This window comes from Lemur catta, chromosome 9 (assembly GCF_020740605.2).
Source record: "Lemur catta isolate mLemCat1 chromosome 9, mLemCat1.pri, whole genome shotgun sequence".
Classification (NCBI taxonomy): Eukaryota; Metazoa; Chordata; class Mammalia; order Primates; family Lemuridae; genus Lemur; species Lemur catta.
Genome location: NC_059136.1, coordinates 82,314,322 through 82,327,956, shown reverse-complemented (window position 1 = coordinate 82,327,956; position 13,635 = coordinate 82,314,322). Strand labels below are relative to the sequence as shown.

General features: G+C 39.7%; 1 protein-coding gene across 8 annotated transcripts in view; it reads right to left on the bottom strand.

The window, feature by feature from the left end:
* Nucleotides 1-13,635, bottom strand: part of NCOA2 (nuclear receptor coactivator 2) — a 268,534-nt gene that overhangs the window by 106,035 nt on the left and 148,864 nt on the right. Inside the window, exon 1 of one of the 8 annotated variants that reach the window (XM_045561483.1) lies at nucleotides 3,799-3,903. The exons of the other annotated variants lie outside the window; for them this stretch is intronic. The gene's annotated coding sequence lies outside the window, so the exon portion shown is untranslated. Of the gene's footprint in view, nucleotides 1-3,798; nucleotides 3,904-13,635 lie in introns of those variants that run through there. 8 annotated transcript variants of the gene reach the window in all.

The following is a 13,635-nucleotide window of genomic DNA, read 5'->3' as shown; positions in this document are numbered from 1 at the left end:
TTTAATAGCCAGCATGTAAATGTTTATAAAAATAAGCTGATGGTAAAGCTGGAGAGGAAAATTAATTTATAGAAAAAAATAAAAGGTACCAAAATATTAGCAGTCAAATTATTTTGATGGGCACTATGACTGTAATTTGGTTTTTCTATTTTCCAAATTCCCTTTCATTAACACATTAGATTTTAGGGAGTTTACAGTAAGAAAAAAGAAAGAGAGAGAGAGGGAAAGAAAGGGAAGGAGGGAGGGAAGAAAAAAACAAAGGAAAAAGTAATGGAAACAACCTGGCTATGCTGCTGAGAAAAACAAACAAACAAATAAACAAAACCCAAATAAACCATACAGGGATTCTTTCAAATAACCAGCTCTTTGGAATGTAAATTATAAGTGTATAAGTTGTATACATGAATATTTTCAGGAAGCACATTGCATAAAATAAGGTAACCCTACGCTATGCTAAGTGGCACAAAGCCCGCCTGAAGTGAATGAAATGAGAAATCAGATCTCATTTTACTGGAGACTATCGGCAATGAAATTTAAAGAATGAATTATTTCCTCTGGTAAATCAAAGGATATTTCTGTAACAATTTCCAAACTTCCAAAACTACAACTATGCTTATAACTATATTATAACTTACATTTCTCCAAATTTTCCTTAAGTTTTTTAAGAAAGAAGGAAACTCAGTTATTTTAGTTAGACTCATGACTATAGTCTGTGCTCTTTAACTTAAGGGACTGTCTCATATTTTCTCTCCTACTTATGTGACTCTTTCAGAGCAAGAAAAATAACTAAATTTTTTAGCTTTCCAGCAAAAGTTACTAAAATTGCTCTTTCTCCTCAGAAAAATCTTACTTATCCCTCTAGCTCAAATTTCGTCCCCTTTATGAAGGCTTCATAGATTCCACTAGGAAGAATTTAAGGTTCGCTTCTATTTGTTCCAAGTCCATGGTACATTAAAATTAAAACAACACTTCTTTCTAGGCCTCCTGAGCTCCCCATGAGCCACCCCTCTGCCCAGGCAGGCCACAGGGCTGCCTCCCACCCCAGCCTCAGCGTCAGAACTGCCTCCTTCCCTTTCGTCCACAACCACTCACTTAACTCCACTTTCTTGCGAGCTCTTTATCTGCAATCACATGGGAAAAGAAAGTAGAGACCAGACTTTTAAACACGTTGCAGGGAAAAGTGCAGGACCCAAAGTAAGGGCTTGTGGTTTGAGAAGAAATAAGAGCCATCAGTTACAGCCCTTTTTGGCAGTTTTAAATTATGTTTCCTTACTAGGGTAAAATCTGAGTAAGAAGTATTTTTCTGAAATACTCTTTTCATGCTCTGCTCTGTTCTCTACCACACTTCTGCAGAAGTGGAAAATAACAAAGAGGAAAAACCTGCTTTGGGAGGACCTCGGATTCATTTTTTCACTGGACATATTCCTACAAATTTGCTTTTGGTCAGATCATTACAATAACCCTCAGCAGCATTTACTATGAGGCGATGGTTGGCATTCATAAAGAAAACATCAGCTCTGGAGCAACAGACACCCCCCACAAATCCAACTTGGTCTTGTAAAAATAAAATGAATTAAGCATTTTTATTGGCAAATAACATATACCTACAGAATGATTTACTGAGAAATCCTAGAAGTTAGGAAGTTATTTACAAGAATTCGTTACTTCAATGGAGTTTTTAAATTACCCTGGCACCAGAAACTGTGAGCCAAAACACTTAATGTAACCATTTTTCCTCCCTCCAATGCTGGATTTTGGTAATCATTAACACTGACAATACCATAAGTTTCTGACAGATTTCTATTTTAGCTTAAGTTTCAAACTTGGAACACACGAACAGCTGTCAGCAGAAGCATCATCACATTGCTATCACTGGGACTGCAGAGTGGAGACCAATTCCCTGACCCCAGCGACCGAGTTCAGGGAGCCCTCTAGCTGGTGTACCAGCTTTGAGAACAGCACAGAGCAGCTCTGGCAAGCTGCAAATGGAGGGTTTCCCCCCTTTTATAGCTCCAGATGGAGAGTTATTGTGCTTTGTAGAACTAAATTTATCATTAGATTCAAGAATGGTAGCAGCCAAGAGCCTGTAGTCCTAGCTACTGGGGAGAGTGAGGTGGGAGGATCCCTTGGCCAGGAGTTGGAGGCTGCAGTGCACTGGGGTCACTCCTGTGAACAGCCACTCCAGCCTAGGCAGCACAGCGAGACCCTGTCTCTAAAAACAAAAACAAAAACAAAACAACAGAAAAGAATGGTAGTTTCTAATTATCTCTTGGATAGTTAACACACATTTAAACCTAAATGAGCCTGAAGTGTGTTACAAGTAATACTTTAATGAACAAAATAAGGGTAGTCTCGAACAGGCATTACAAAGATGAAAACAAACTCCTCCTCTTTTATAATATGTTGATCTCTACCCTTTTTAAAAAAATTAGTACTAAGATGTTTTTGCACTGAGAAAATAAAGAACAATTGTTTGTAAAAGCTACACTTATGGATAAAGATCTGTGAAATTGCTACACCACCTTATTTAGCTATAACTAGCAAGTAATAAACATGCAATGAAACTTAAAAGAAATTAAGGTAATTGCTTGACACCTCAGAGACAGCTAGCTATATTATATCCCTTCTGTCTGGTACTGAAATCAAAGCGATAATAATTCATTAAGCTGAAACCCAAACCCTGGTTGCAGCAAGGATAGAATGATGTGGAGAAAACTAAGCTAGCTCTCAGAGACACCATGACACAGTATATATGTATTTGTAAGCACAGACATGATTTCTTTAGTTTGGTAGGTTTTTTTCAAGTCAATGTTTCAGAACCAAGAGCAGTGACTATTACACAGTTGGACAATTAAGTTTTATACAAGGTTAAGTTGCTAATTAATGCAGGTCTCCTCCTAGCATTAAAAACATAGCCTAAATTACAGGCTTTTAACTTAAAAATCTATTTGCATTTATTTCCTTCTGATGTTCAATTCAACAGTACTGATAATTAGTGAGTAGCTGCTGAGGGCAAATTACTGTGCTCTTTGGACACTATAATACAGTCACTGAGTTAAGTAAGAGAATTTGATTTCAAGAAATGTAAGATTTAAGGAAAAGATACAAGTATGGAATTAACTAACATGAAAGACAGTATATATGAAAAATACAAAGTACTAATGATGGAAAAATTACATTTTCTTGTGGGGAGAGCTGGCAAAGGTTTTATGAACACCTGAGCTAGGTTTTGAAGAATAGGTAGAATCTTCCAAAGCATATGTGAGACACCTTCGGGGCTCGAAAGTGGTCCAGCTAATAAAGAGTAGGGCCATGCTAGGGCTGCTGGAGTGAGCCCATGTGCTGCCATGGCCAGGGTAGCCCAGGATTTGGGAGTCTGGATCCTTCCCTCCTCGCCCAACCTCTTTCCTCAGGTCGCTGCCAGGCCATGGTTTTGGTGCTAGCTGCACCCTACCTAAGCCGGCACAGCCCCTAGCACTGTGCTTCTCAAAGTGTTATCCTGAAACTGCCAGAAATGCACTCTCTGGCTCTAGATCAGACCTATGGAATGGGCTCTGGGATTGGGGCACAGCCCTTGCTTTGACAAGACCCCTCTGCAATTGTGACGCCCTGCTGAAGTTTAAGAACCACTGCCCTAAATGTTACAGAGAGAAATTTTCTTGCCCCATCAGTGACAGGAATACGATTAACATATGGTGATTATATTCCTCTCTGAGGGAGAAGGAAAGGGACAGATAAAGCAGAGCACATTTTATTCACTGAATTCATTATTTACTGGATATTTAGATAAGCACTTACTTTGTTGAGTCTGAAAACCTTTCTGGCAGTGTGGGGAGGAGACTGAAGACTAGCTAATAGGACACTGCAAAAGGCCACACACTGTATGACTGCATTTACATGAAATGTCCAAAATAAGCAAACCTGTAGAAAGAGAAAGTAGATAGTGGTTGTCACGCGCTGAAGGGAAGGCAAAATAGGGAGTGACTGTTGAGTACAGACAGGGTTTCTTTTTGGGTTGATTAAAATGTTCTGAAATTAGATAATGGTGATGGCTGTACAACCTGTGAATAGACCAAATACCACTGAACTGTACACTGTAACAGCTGAATTTTATGTGATTATCTCAAAAAAGCTATTATTTAAAAGAAAAAAGAAAAAACCAACAGAACCGACAAGCTATTAAGTGTGATAATGATAACCTGGTAAACTTGTGCAACAGATAAATGTATCCGATAGTGTGCAATCATTTAGAAAACACACACTGGGGATTATTATGAGCAAGAAGGACTTCTCTAGTAACATTCATCCCAAGTGAATTTTCCTTATTCTTTTTGCTAGAGAGATTAGAGTAAGAATTTTATTTAAAAGCTTACTTTTTTGCTTAATAAAAGTAATACATGCTCCTCATAGGCAATTTAGGAAATATAAAACCTTTAACTAAAGAATAAAATAGGCCGGCTATGATGGCTCACGTCTGTAATCCCAGCACTTTGGGTGGCTGAGGTGAGAAGACCACTTGAGACAAGAAGTTCGAGACCAGCCTGGACAACTTAGCAAGATCCTGTCTCCACACAAAAATAAAACAAAAATTAGGTGGCCCTGGTGGTATGCAGCTGTATTTCCAGCTACTCAGGAGGCTGAGACAGGAGGATCCCCTGAGCCCAAGAGTTTGATGTTATAATAAGTCATGATGAGGTCATTGCACTCCAGCGAGGCAACAGAGCAAAACCTTAACTCTTTAAAGAAAGAAAGGAAAAATAAATGAAAAGAATAAAATAGCACATATTCTTTTCACCCAGAGAATCACCAGTAACTTTAAAAATATTTTCTGCTCATTATTTTAAAATATTATGTGTGTATACAATTATGCACAAACCCTATGTGTCATTTTATAGCTGCTCTTTTGGTTTTTCCTTAATGTTAACCAGTATAAATTTTCCATGGCATTAAATATGTCTTTATAAAAATGTTTTTAATAAGTCTATATCCCATCATATGAATATACTGTAAGATATTTAACCATTTTCTATAGTGAACTATTTAGATTGTTCCATAAATAACATGGAGGTATAGTGTGGTATAGTGTCTTCTACGTAAATCTTGATCCACATTTCTGATTATCTACCTACAACGGAGTCTTACAAAAGGGTGTGACCACATTTATGTCTATTTATGTATACTGTCAAACTGTTTTCCAAGAAGGCTATATTCATTTACAATCCGCTTAGCAGGGTGTTCGAGTTCCCTTCTGACAATTCACAATAGTGATAGGTACTATGATTTTTTAAATGCTTTGCTAATTTCAAGGTTATGGAGTAAGACTTTTATAATTTAAACTTATTACTAGTAAATTAATATCTTTGAAGTGTTTATCATACCACATTTCTACTCTGATAAACATTAAGTCAGGGGTGCAGCATAGACACATTATGTTGAAGTCAGCTGGGCAGGGGCCCAATACTGTGGTGGAGATCAAAGCAAACTGTGGGTTCCACTGTTGGTTCCCAAATTTTAAAAATACAGATTTTCTGACCCCACCCCAGACCAACTAAAGCAGACTGCCTGGTGGAAGGACCTCAGGGGATCAGCTGATGCCTGCCCGGCACTGACTGGAAGGGAAGCGCAGCATGTAGAACTACCCGGCTGGGCGATAATGGAGAATTAAGAGTCAAGGCTGGTGGAGTAACATCCTGGGTGTTACTAGAATATTGCTCTTTCTTGCCTCTCTTGACAGGCTTCCACTCCCCTGTAGTCCATTCCAGTGGAAGCTGCTGTTCTCAGACAGCAACAGCAGCTAGTCGCCATCACTCCATTACGAAGGTGCCCTGGTAGAAAACTTCCTGCTCCTTTGAAAAGCCTCTCTACACCTGCCATGGAACACCTCTCTCTACCTTCCTGTCTCTGAAGCTTACATGCCACTTAATCTTCTACTTTTACTACAGATTTGGGCATCTGAATAGTTCTTCCTCCCTAGCCCAAATCTGGTCACCATCCTGAGTGCGAATGAGCTAATACTGTCCTCGCAGGTCCTGTTTTTTTCATCTCCATTTTGCTTCAGCCACTGCCTCCTATGATCCTGCCCTGAATCTTGTTATCACCCAAAATTGTCCCCACTTAAATGGTACTTTTTGCCCATAACCTCCTAGCACACGAGCTTTCATACTGTCTTCCTCCACAGTAACAGGTCTTCAGTGCACAAAGAACTCCCGTCCCCTGCCCCTTGTCTCATCTTTCCTTCACTACCTAGCTAGATGCACCCACCCACCCCCAGCCCCTCGGTTCCCTTTCACACCTCTCTTCTCGAAGAATTCACTCTGCAAAACTTCATCCCCAAATCCCTCCAACTGTTTAAAGGGGAAGCTGAGCGCTGGTGGAGAATATCACACAGCTATGGGAAAAATGGCCTCACAGACATTCAAGGTTTCTAAAAGCCTTTACTGGTCTCAGGCCAGCACATTCTTTTTAACTCAACAATTATTTCCAGCTTTTACCACTTTAGCAAATGGCCCTTCAATTTGATTTTCCTCAACTTCCTTTGTCCTGCTTAGAAAGATATCCACCTCTATCAACATCACTTGCAGTGTCTTGGAGGATGCATGATCCTTCTTCCTGTAAATACTGACTGCTTCAAACCCATTCCCTGTTCCCCTCCTCACCTTCTCTGAGGCCCTGCTGCAATAGTTATGGCCTCTCATTTCCATATTTTCAACCCCCTTTTCTCTACTTTAACCTCTAGCACACTCAGGTCATTTCCATCCCCTTAAAAAAAAATCCGTTGAGTCTAAATCCCTCTATAGCTACTATTCAGTTGCACATCTTTCCTCTACATCCAGTCCTGTCCAAAGAGTACAACTCTGTATTCCTTTGCCCCCAAAGACTGGGGACCATATGATTTAGAATTCACACTTATAATATATATATACATTTTAAATTTGAGAAACATAATACATGGCATATACCATATTTCATAACATCCCCAGAGGGGCCTGCAGAAGCATTCTGTAATCAAATTCAGTATCATTTCTGCAGCAAAATGTATGAATATTCACACTAAGTGGGACAAATGAAGATTATAAATCATTTCACATCCATTCCGGTCAGGTTTTACTGCCAAATGAATTAGAAAAATCTTTCCATTTTCAGACTTTGCTGAATTTTGAGATTCAGATAAGGGAATACAGGCCTGTAGACCATTCCTATTCCCTGCCACTCTCTTTGCATCCAAAGCAATTGCATTTCTTCCCATGTCACTCCATTACATCTGCCCCCCCCCAGTCTTCTATGACATTCAAATGCCAAACCTACAGCAATTTTGGCATGTGGAATGTTGTCACCGAACTTTCTGCTGTGTTTGCCACTCATAATTCACCCCCCGGCTCATACTCCCACATGGTCCTTCCCCCAGTCTCTCTATTCAGTGGCTTCCACGGCCCAGCACTCTATAGGTCCTACTCTTAAACCATGTAATTATTCCTTTTCCATCTCTTTTAGGGGATCTTCTCCCTCTTTGGAACTATCCAGGCTTCCATCTCGGCCAATCCTCTCCTCAGTCATCTTGTTTTCAAAATTATTTTTAACAGCTATATTGAGGTCACATGCCACAAAATTCACCCTTTTAATGCATACACTAAAATGTGGTTTTAGTCTACTCACAGAGTTGTGCAGCCATCACCAGATGTAATTCCAAAGCACATTCATCACCCCAAAAGGAATCCCCATATTCATTATGCATTTACTCCATTCTCTCCTCTCCCCAGCCCCTAACCAGTACTAATCTACTTTTTTTGTCTTTATGGATTTGCCTAATCTGGACATTTCATATAAATAGAATCAAATAATATGCAGGGCATTTTATGCCTCACTTGTTTCAATTAGTATAATGTTTTCAAGGTTCAGCAATATTGTTGCAAGTATCTGTATTTTATTCCTTTGTACAGACAAATGTTCCATTGTGTCGATTTATCACATTTTGTTTATCCAGTTATCAGTTGATGGTCATTTGGGTTGTTTCAACTTTTTGGTTATTATGAATAATGCTACTATTGACATTTGTGTACAAGTTTTCCCACAGATACATGCTTTGAATTCTCTTGGATATATAGCTAGGAATAGAACTGGTGAGTCATACAGTAACTCTATGCTTAACTTTTTAAAGAATTATCAATTTGCTTCTCAAAGTGGCTATAGCATTTTATATTCCTACCAGCAATGTAGGAGGGTTCCAATTTTTCTACATCTTCCCCAACCCTTGTTATTTCCCTTTCTTTTTTTTATTATAGCCATCCTACTGAGTATGAAGTGGTGTGTCTCACTGTGGGTTTGATCTGCATTTCCCTAATAATTAATGATATCGAGCATCTTTTCATGTGCCTATTTGGCTATTTGCATATCTTCTTTAGAAAAGTGTCTATTCAAATCCTTTGCCTATTGAAATTGGGTTCTCCAGTGATTCTTAACATGGCTTTTGAGGTTATGAACTGCTCTCAGAATCTGATCAAAGCCAAAAAGTAAAAGCACACACATAAAAATAAGACATACAATTCTCCTAAAAAGAATCACTAACTCACTAAGACCATTTATGGACCTTCTAAGATTAAGCACCCTTGTTCTACACCATAGCTTCTCAACCATGGCTACATATTTAAAAATCACTTGGAGAGCTGTTAAGAAATGTATTACCAGGCCAGGTATGGTGGCTCACACCTGTAATCCTAGCACTCTGGGAGGCTGAGGTGGGAGGGTTGCTTGAGCTCAGGAGTTTGAGACCAGCCTGATTAATAGCAAGAACCTGTTTCTACCAAAAATAGAAAAATCACCCAGGTGTGGTAGTGCACGCCTGTAGTCCCAGCTCCTCAGGAGGTTCAGGCAGGAGGATGGTTTGAGCCCAGGAGTTTGAGGTTGCAGTTAGCTGTGATGACCCCTCTACACGCTAGCTGGGGCAACAGAGTGACACTGTGTCTTCAAAGAAAAAAGAAAGTACATTACCTTATGATCCAGCAATTATACTTCTAGGTTTATGCCCCCAAAAATTGAAACAGAGACCCAAAGAGATATATGTACACACATGTTCAAAGCAGCAGTATTCATAATAGTCAAAAGGTAGAAACAACCCATATGTCCATTAACATATGAATGAATAAACAAAATATATACATACATAAAAGAGATTATTCAGCCTTAAAAATGAATTAAGTACTGATGCACGATAAAACAGGATGAAGCTTGGAAACATCCTAAATGAAACAAGATGTAAAAAGCTACATATTATGATTCCACTTGGTATTTAGAATGGTCAAATTCACAGAGACAGAAAGTAGAATAGAGGTGTCAGGGGCTGAGGGCAGAGGGAGGTGGGAAGTTACTGTTTAATGTGTACAGAATTTCTATTTGGGATGATGAAAAAGTTCTGAAAATGGACAGTGGTGCAGGTTATACAACACTGTTTTTAATGTTATTTTACTGTACACTTATAAATAGTTAAAATGGTAAATTTTATGTATATTTTGCCACAATAAAAATACTGAAAGAAAACAAAAAAACATTTTAAAGAAAGAACCCAGATAACCAGGGCACTACTCTAGACTCATTAAATCAGAAATTTTAGAGGTGTAGTTTGACCCTCAAGTACTTTTCTTAAAACCTTTTCAGGTATTTCTAATGTTCAGCTAGGATTAAGAACTGCCACTTCATAGTAAGTGTCCCGTGGTGGTACCAACTATCCCCAAGGTTTCCCCAAATCTTTCTTTCCAGCCTTCACCTCTCAAAGCTTCCACTGCAAAAATCCAGCCACTGGGTGGCTACTGACAAAATTGAACGCATCCATTTCTTCTCCCCACCCCACAATGCCCCGCCTGCAAGATGTCAGCCCACTGGACATCACCCTTACACTTCCGTGTTCTCCTCATCAAATCATCAATAAGGGGGACCGTGCCTCTCAAATATTCTCAAGTCTCCCCTGTCATCACTCTGCTAATCACTACTGCTTCTGTTTCAGGTCTTCATCATCTCCCACCTGGATTATCCAAAGTAAGTCTCCTTACCACCAGATGATTTCCCTGATTAAAATTCTCTAGTGGACTTCATTCCCTCCAAGAGGAAGCCTGTGCTTCCTCAAATGTAACATGAGGTGTCTGAAGAGCCAGCCCTTGCCTCTGTCTCCAGGCTCACTTCCTGACCTATGTTGCTACACCGTCTTCAGGGGCAGCCCAGCTGCCACAGAACAAACATCGACACTTGCCAAGAGGTTAAAAAAAATGAACTGTATGAAGTTCTAAATAAGGGAAACCAAGATGGTGGTGATTCAGGTGAAAATAACCAGGGGATGTTAGTTGATTGCAAGTTTAACCAAATGACTTGATGATAAAAATAAAATAACAAATTTACTTGTAGACTGCAAGAACAAGAGTAAAATTGAAAATCTGTGATTCAGATAGAAACACGAGATTCCACGTTGCTTCAGAAGACAGAAATGACAGGTTCACTGGGAATTTAGTCAAGGAATAAGCTGGGGTATGTATGAGAGAGAGAGAGAGAGAGAGAGAGAGAGAGAGAGAGAGAGAGAGAGAGAGAGAGAGAGAACTACTTGGGAAGAGAAAACATACGCAGGTGACAAAGTATACCGCATGTATTGAAGGGATATTTCAAGACAAGAAATGCCAGACTGACAAAATGTGCAGTTTGAAAAACAAACAATAATATATTTGGTGTTCAGTAATTATTAAATGTTGGACAATGTACTAGGCAGTGTATTATTTTACTTAATTCTCAGGGCTCTACAGAGCAAATATTGTCCCCCGTTTTACAGAGGACAGAACAGATTCAGAGAAGTTACCTGACCTGTCAAACTCTCAGAGCTCGTAAGCTGTGGGGCAAGGCTTCAGACCAAGTTTACTGCAAATGCCATGCTCTATCCACAATACCTCACATTTTCTAATACAAGCCATTAAATAAATATCTCAAAATATATAACAGGAGAGTTGCCAACAATGATACAAGGAAACGATCTAGGTAAAACATAGTAGAAAAAATGAACATTTCATCCTCAAAGTTTATGGAGCGTCCATCCCCAGAGATCTTCAGTTGTAACATAACAAAAGGAATAAACAGTTTAAGTCAGGATTCCCAGATATGGTCAGCATTACCACATGTAGCTCACTGCTGACCTTCCAGTGTGAAAAGAAACTCCAACAGAGAAACCATGGCCTTTTGAAGCTATGATATGAAGGAATCAGATTTTTTGTTCTTTCCTCTCAGCATTACCAAGGAAGTAGGAGCTATCCCTTTCCCTGAATTTCCTTTTCAGTTATGTCGCTGTGATATGCTTATTTGTGCTTCTGTTCAATTCCAGCACTCAGACTGTTCTCACCACCTCCAGAGACTGACGGCAACCAACAGTGACTGTAGTGCATCACTTGCTTAAACCACAAAATTATACCGAACTTAGGAGGTGTAGATTTTCAGGACAGTGCCAGGTACCCATAAGCTCAACTGCACCCCCATTAACCTGCACTCCAGACCCAAATTCCAGTAAAACACGTCTTATGATAAGTCGGTTAATTTCTCTTACACTAACTAACCTTCTGCCCACACTAACTCCTATGTAAGCAACAACTTCCTGCTTACATCTGTTACCTTGGTTTCCTCTACCTAATCCTAGGTGTCCTGATAACAGTTCCAATCTGTATTAGGAAATTATGTTCCAGAATCTAATTTCAACTGTCTTGAGGTTACCTGGGAGTGGAAAGAATCTAGAGGTGACGGGATATCAGACCAAGTAGGTCAGAAGGGGCCTCAAATGGGTCATTATAGGAATTCTATTTCAACCCTGCAGAAGGAACTAAATATAATTCAACAGTGGTTACATCTGATAAACATACATACCAACTATTATCTAAATAAAAGACTAAACTCTACCAATAGCCAAGCAGACAAATCACACAATTTTAATTGTTCTGCTAATTTTAGTTGTGAAGAAACGTAAGACCCAGGGTCCCCACAGATCTTGGTCAATGTCCCATAGCACCAGACTCTACTGCAACCTGTTCTGAACCAGACAGCCTATGCCACAGCCCTTCCTAAGGACCCACACTCTGCTTTTACCAGGCAGCTTGATCCAGCTCACGGAGAAGACACCCTAACAATACCACGAGACACTGCTCCCCAGTACTTGGCTCAGGTATCCAGTCTATAGGCTCCCAGGGTCTGTAGGGATGGCTTGGCACAAGGGTTCTGTACAAACAAATACAACGGTAATTGGCTGCACCAGTTTCTCAGTCTCCGGAATATATAAGAAAGAACTGTTCAGTGGGAAAAGAGACAAGCGGCTGAAAAGACACACAGAAAGAAATCACAAGATACAGTTACAGTAAGTGAGCCAAAGAAAGTCATGGGGCAGAGAAAAGACAAGCAGCGAGAGTGTGAAGGGCTGGTTAGCTGGCGGGAGAAAACCAGCAGAAGCAGATCAAGAGAGCACCTTTGCCACCATCACCAACAAATACAGAGTGGTTCTCGACCTCTCCTCGCAGTAAATCATCTCTCATGCTCAATTCCTCCAGATTTCAATAGCAAGGCTATCACACAGACACGGAGGCTTTTGATATGGGGAAATTTGTGGCTAACCTTGTCCACCAAAGACAGAAGCCTATTGAGAAAGGCAGTTCTACTTGACTACATCTCCTGACTTGGTCCTGGAGTCGCTGCACCTCCGGATAATAATGGGCTTTGGAGTTATTAATATTTCTTGCTTTCTCCACTTACTAGCTGTGCAACCCTGGGAGAGGTACTTAACCTTTTTCTGAGGCTCAGTTTCCATGTCTGTAATATTTAGAAAATAATATTTACTTTATAAGTTTCTATGAAAAATAAATGAGATAAAATATGAAAGCACATGGCCTGGTATATAGAAATTGCCTCATAAACATTAGCTGCCTTTGTTATTGTCATTACTATCTGAAACACATGGCTTATTGTAGGTACTCTGCATGTAACACTGTTCGGACAAGACAACACGGCCTTCTCATTTCAGCTCTCACGCTATAATACAAGTATCTTTTTGCAGTCTACTTAGGGCTACATTTTTCGCATTTTTGTGCTTCTACTATTTAAAATGGCCCCCAAGCATAATGCTGAAATGCTATCTAGTAATCCTAAATGCTAGAAGTCAGTGATGTGCCTCATGAGAAAATATATATGTTAGACAAGCTTTGTTCAGGCAGGAGTTACAGTGCTGCTGGCTATGAGTTCAATGTTAATGAATCAACAATATATATTAAATAAGGTATCTTTAAACAGAAATGCACATAAAATAAGGTTATATATTGATCAGATGACTAAAATGTCACCAAGGGCCTGCAGGAATCTAACTCTGTATCTCTCTTAGGAGCAATGGCTCAGTATTTGCCAACTAGGTGTTTGCAACAACTTTGCAGAACATAACTCTTGCGCATCACAAGAATCAACTGTAGTATATTATAGGTAGAATATGGGAGTAGGTGGGAATGTTTGGACCATAAAGCTGGAAGGGTAGGCCCAGAAAATGAAAGAGGCTTTTATGTCCTACTAAGGAATATGTGGTCTTCAAATTGCTTCTAATCTCTGGTTACTGATTCCAAGACCATGGGTTTAGGAAGGGTCTAC